The 6,218-nt window shown below is 40.4% G+C and overlaps 1 pseudogene across 1 annotated transcript; it reads right to left on the reverse strand.

Moving 5' to 3' along the window:
• Window positions 1-5,428: 5,428 nt before the first annotated feature.
• Window positions 5,429-5,937, reverse strand: LOC104990202 (annotated as a pseudogene). Its single transcript, XR_825484.1, has one exon. The product of XR_825484.1 is annotated as a 40S ribosomal protein S12 pseudogene (transcript).
• Window positions 5,938-6,218: the final 281 nt, after the last annotated feature.

Genomic DNA, 6,218 nt, shown 5'->3' on the forward strand with positions numbered 1-6,218 from the left:
TCATGGCTGCAATCACCATCTTCAGTGATTTTGGAGCCCCCAAAAATAAAGTCTGACACTGTTTCCACTGTTTCCCCATCTATTTCCCATGAAGTGATGGGACCAGATGCCATGATCTTTGTTTTCTGAATGTTGAGCTTTAAGCCAACTTTTTCACTCTCCTCTTTCACTTTCATCAAGAGGCTTTTTAGTTCCTCTTCACTTTCTGCCATAAGGGTGAGGTTATTGATATTTAATATCAATTATTGATATTAATATCAATATCTGAGGTTATTGATATTTCTCCCAGCAATCTTGATTCCAGCTTGTGCTTCTTCCAGCCCAGCGTCTCTCATGATGTACTCTGCATATAAGTTAAATAAGCAGGGCGACAATATACAGCCTTGACGTACTCCTTTTCCTATTTGGAACCAGTCTGTTGTTCCATGTCCAGTTCTAACTGTTGCTTCCTGAACTGCATACAGATTTCTCAAGAGGCAGGTCAGGTGGTCTGGTATTCCCATCTCTTTCAGAATTTTCCAGTTTATTGTGATCCACACAGTCAAAGGCTTTGGCACTAGATTATTTCAAACCCTGGGCTTTGAAATAATGGGCTTTCCTGGTGGCTCAGATGGTAAAGAATCTGCCTACAGTGTGGGAGACTGGGGTGTGATTCCTGGGTCGGAAAGATCCCTTGGAGAAAGGAATGCAACCCACTCCAGTATTCTTGCCTGGAGAATTCTGTGGACAGAGGAGCCTGGCAAGCTACATTCCATGGGGTCGCAAAGAAATGGACATGACTAAGTGACTTTCACTTAACTTCAAACTCCATATATTAAAAGTGTTTTGATTACATTTTAATTATCCAATATTTTATTTTAAATAAGTCAAAGATACTTTTTCATCCAAAGGATAGAAAACAGGCACAGTATTTATCTTTATAGAAACTTCAAGAAAAGCTTATTAGTTTCATCAATTCATGGTGTATTCCCTTTGATAAAAAGAAAAATCAGAGTGATTTTAAAAGTTTAGCTTGATTTTGTTTTTGCTATTCATTTTTTCATTTTTTGATGGCACCACACAACATGTGAGATCTTAGCTCCCTTGCCAAGGATCAAACCCACATCTCCTAAATTGCAAAGCAGATTCTTAACCACTGGACCACCAGGGAAGTCCCTGTTCTTGATCTTCTAATTGGTGCTCTTGTAACTGGTAGTGTAGAAATCAAATTTATTTTGAGCATGGTGCTAACTGGTTAATTCTTCTAATTCTGAGTTATCCAACCATGTGATCTATAAATCAGTGAGAAATTAACAGCCATTTAAAATAATATTTTAAATAGAATATCTATGAAATAGTTTTTATCAGTTTCTCTTCTTTCTCTTCCTCTTTAGGGGAAAAAGTACCAAGTGAAATGTGCTTCTGAAGCTTCTATTGAACGAAAGCACTTGCTCCTGCAGATAATTTACCACCCAAGGTACAGCAGCAAGGTTTTCAGTTTCCTTCAAATAAAAGCTTTTCAACATGGAGATTAGATTAAACTTAATAGGATCTAATTCTTACATGCTTAAGTGTTTTTCAGATACACAGGGGGAAGTATCTTTGAAGGCATGGGAGGTTATCATAAAGACTGAGAAAGATTTGGCTGGTAAGGAGCCAGAAGAAATAATAAATAAGAAGAGTCAAATAGGAACAAAACAGGCACACATTTGAAAAGGGAATCTCTCTTGAAATCAGTCCTACTATTTATCTAACAAGTTAGAAGATGTTAACAGGAGACTATTGATTTTGCTCCCACCTAGGATGCAGAAAGTTGTAAAGACCATTGTTGTCACTCTAACAAGAAAAAATCTAGACAAACACAATCATAACTTTTCTGCACCAGTCAGAGAGCTGAGGTCTCAGGCCAGCCAAGCACTTTGAGAAAAAAGGACTTCCTATTGAGAGACAGGGAAGAGTGATAGCTGACCTGGGAGAAGGAGACACCAGATATCATGCAAACAAGTAAGAAGAATTCAGCTAAAACATTTAACAAATTGACAAAGGTTTAAGAAGGCAATGGCACCCCACTCCAGTACTCTTGCCTGGAAAATCTCATGGATGGAGGAGCCCGGTAGGCTGCAGTCCATGGGGTTGCTGAGGGTCGGGCACGACTGAGCGACTTCATTTTCACTTTTCACTTTCATGCACTGGAGAAGGAAATGGCAACCCACTCCAGTGTTCTTGCCTGGAGAATCCCAGGGACAGGGGAGCCTGTTGGGCTGTCGTCTATGGGGTCGCACAGTCGGACACGACTGAAGCGACTTAGCAGCAGTAGCAGCATGAAAGTACAGAACCCCTGGGAGCTGCAGACACAATGGAAATTTGCACCCACTACCAGGCTCTTCACAGACTTTACAGGTGCTCAAGAAAAACAGAAACCCAGGGAGGAAATCAGAAGAAGCCTCTATTTGTGATGCAGGCTTAGAAAAGGAAGCAGCCACTACTACAAAAACAGGCATGAAGCTCTGGCCAGAGACTTCTTCCTTAGAGACCAAAGCCACAGGGAGAAGGGCAGCAAAAGTTGTGGCTCCTAGGGATGCATGTGAAGACTGCTGGGCATGGGTGCTAAGTCGCTTCAGTTGTGTCCCACTCTTTGCGACCCTTTGAACTGTAGTCTTCCAGGCTCTGCTCTCCATGGGATTCTCCAGGCAAGGATACTGGAGTGGGTTGCCATCCAGGGGATCTTCTGAATCCAGGAATTTACTGCTAGCTCCTGCATTGGCAGGCGGATTCTTTACCACTAGGGCCACATGGAAAGCCCACTATGATCAAGGTTTTAAAAAAAATTTACTCATAGAGGAAGGGCAGGAAACTCTCCTGCAAAGAACCTGCCAAAGTTCCCAGCAGAGTTTGGCTACCCCATAGAGGGACAGGATCACTGAGAAAGCCCAACTCCCCCAAGACCCAGGACACAGGGCCTGCTAGGACGAAGGCTGGAACTGGACAGCAGAAAACACTTCCCAACCCCCAGCTTCAGGCCAGCGAGACCCAAGAATGAAAAGAGAGTAGCACCTTCCCATGGCAGAAGTGCTCAGAAACCCTTCACCAGTTCAGGCACACAGGGAAGGCTGAAAGCTGAGGGTGGAGAAAGAACATTGAGAAAAGCTCTCTAGCAACCTAGCTCCCACCCTAATCCAACCACTGAAAACCAAAGTTAAAGAGAAAACTTTGAAGGCAGCCAGAGAAAGAAGACATTAAATGCAGAAGAACAAAGATAAGAATTGCACATTAGGCTTCTTAATAGAAACTGTGCAAACCAGAGGACAATGCAGTGACATTTTTAATGTGCTGAAAGAAAATAACTGCCAACCCAGAATCACACATGATGAAATATCTTCCCAAAATGAAAACAAAGAATATTTTAGAAAACAAAAGTGACAGAATTTATTACCAGCAGTCCTATACTGTAAGAAATATTAAAGGAAGCTCTTCAACAAGAGTGTATTAGAGCATATTAGGTATCATACATAAAGACAGATCTACAAAAATAAAGATCTCTGGAAATGGTTAAAATGAAAATAGACATTCTTTCTCTTATTTTTAATCTCTCCAAAGACAATTATCTTTCAAGATGAAATACAGTAACAATGGATTGTGGTTTTATTGCAAATATAAGAGTAAAATGAAAAACACAGAAAAGATGAGAGAGAATAATTAGAAGTGTGCTGTTGTTAGGTTCTGAAGCTATATATGATTCAGTATAATTTTTTTTGAGGCGCAGACTATGATTAGTTCTATATATATATGTATAGTAAGCCTTTGGAAAAAACAAAAGTTTTAATGGAGATAAAATGGACTCATAAAAACATTATTTCTAAAGGAGGTAGGAAAAAAAAAACATAATTATTAAAGAAATGCAAATCAAAACTACAGTAAAGTATCACCTCACACTGATCAGAATGGGCATCATCAAAAAGTCTACAAACATTAAGAAAGAGAAAGCTGGAGTTATAAGTCAACTATACAATTTTTAAATTAATCTTTTAAAGAGGAAATAAAGCTAGAGTATCTACATTAATAGAGAATAAGGAGTGGGCTTCCTTGATGGCTCAGATAGTAAAGAATCTGTCTGCAATTCCAGAGACCTGGGTTTGATCCCTGTGTCAGGAAGATTCCCTGGAGAAGGGAATGACTGCCCACCCCACTGGGCTTTCCAGGTGGCGATGCAGGAGACATAACAGACGTGGGAAGAGCCCCTGGAGGAAGCCATGGTAACCCACTCCAATATTCTTGCCTGGAGAATCCCATGGGCAGAGGAGCCATGGGCTACAGTCCATAGGGTCACAGAGTCAGACATGACTGAAGGGACTAACTCTTTCACTTTAAGGAACGTCACCAAGAATAAAAAGGGACAATACTGATAAAGGTGTTGATTCATCAAGAAGTATACAATTCTAAATATATATGTACTTCACAGCGCAAGTGGCTCAGCTGGTAAAGAATCCACCTGCAGTGTGGGAGACCTGGGTTCGATCCCTGGGTTGGGAATATCCCCTGGAGAAGGGAAAGGCTTCTCACTTCAGTATTCTGGCCTGGAGAGTTCCATGGACTGTATAGTCCATGGGGTCGCAAAGAGTCACACACAACTGAGCAACTTTCACTTTCATAGCACAAGTCCTAGAAGTAGAAAGAAAGAACTGAAAGGAGAAATTTTAAAATTTACAGTTAGAGAGTTCAACATTTTTTTTTGTGGGGGAGAGGGGGTGGGGGCTGCACTAAGTGCTTGCGGAATCTTAGTTCCCTGAGCAGGTATCAGATCTAGGCCCTTGGCAGTGAAAGCACAGAATCTTAACCACTGGACCACCAGAGAATTTCTGAGACTTTAACATTTTAATTAACAGAACAACTACACAGAAGATTAGTGATGTTATAGGAGACCTGCAATTCTATCAAGTCAACTTGGCCCTACTGACATTACAGAAAAAATTTATCCAATGATAGAATATATTCAAATTTAATATTTAATATTTTCCTTAGACTTTACTTATCAAAGTCTAATATTAGAATCTTTACTACCTCCCCAATAATCAAAGAATCTTTGACTGTTTTAATTCCTCCTAACTTTCTTCCATCTTTTGTGTTATTCTTGAGGGTTTTAATTCCATATATATTTTAGACTCATAAAACACTGTTACTGTTTTACAGTGATAATTTACCTTTCTGATGCATTTATATTTTTTACTGTTCTTTATTCTTTCCTACATCTCTGAGAGGCCATTTGATACCATTTTGTTTTTGCCTAAAGAACGCCCTTTAGTGTTTCCTTTAGTGCCAGATTGGTGATGACAAAAATAAATTTTCATTTCTTAGACACATATAATGCCTTTAATGCACCATCATTCCTAAAAAATATTTTTACTGTGGTGGCAATCACAGTTATTTTGTTTCAGCAGTTTAATTATCTCTGTTTCTTTTTTTAGACAAGAAATCAGTTTTTTATTTCATCATTTCTTGCATTTGAAGTACTCCTCGATGACATCCTTGGCCTGAGATTCTTTGCCATAGTCCTTAACCACCACACAGCTGCATCCAACCACTTTAGGAGGTTTTCCCTCTCTCAGTTTTACAGAGGCCTACCCATTCCCCTAGTTTCTTGTTGTCATCAACCTTAATCAGGTTGATTTGATGTTCAGCACAAAGGGCCTCCACCAACTTGACATACATAGGCTCATTACAGTTGGATGCAAACACACACAGATGGGCTTGGCGCTTGTCTAAAGCGTTCGCAGCTTCGCGAATTCCACGTGCTAAGCCATCGTGGATGAGGACGGTCTTCAGCACCTCTTGCAGAGCAGTATGAACGTCCATTACACTTCCAGCAGCAATGCCTTCCTCGGCCATGGCGGTGGGTTACGGGTGGAGCCGAATCTTGAATGCACCCGAGCCTCCGCCTCCGCGCGGCTCCGCGGCGGCAGGGAAAGACATCTCTATTGTTTTTACTTCCTTATTTCATTTATCCTTTTAGCAGTTTGCCTGGAGTGTACCTAGGTGTGATTTTGCATTTGTCCTGTTCAGGATTATAAAGCTTCAGTCCCATTCTCTCTTCTTCCTTGTGAGGCCCTAATTATATACATGTTTAATTTCTTCACCATGTCCTGTTTCTTTTGTGTTTCTTATACTTTCGTCTTGCTATGCTTCAGTGTAATGATTTTCTTCCAACCTAATCATCCACTTTTTTTAAAGTATGTATTTATGTG

Source organism: Bison bison, unplaced genomic scaffold (assembly GCF_000754665.1).
Source record: "Bison bison bison isolate TAMUID 2011002044 unplaced genomic scaffold, Bison_UMD1.0 scf7180017864172, whole genome shotgun sequence".
NCBI lineage: Eukaryota > Metazoa > Chordata > Mammalia > Artiodactyla > Bovidae > Bison > Bison bison.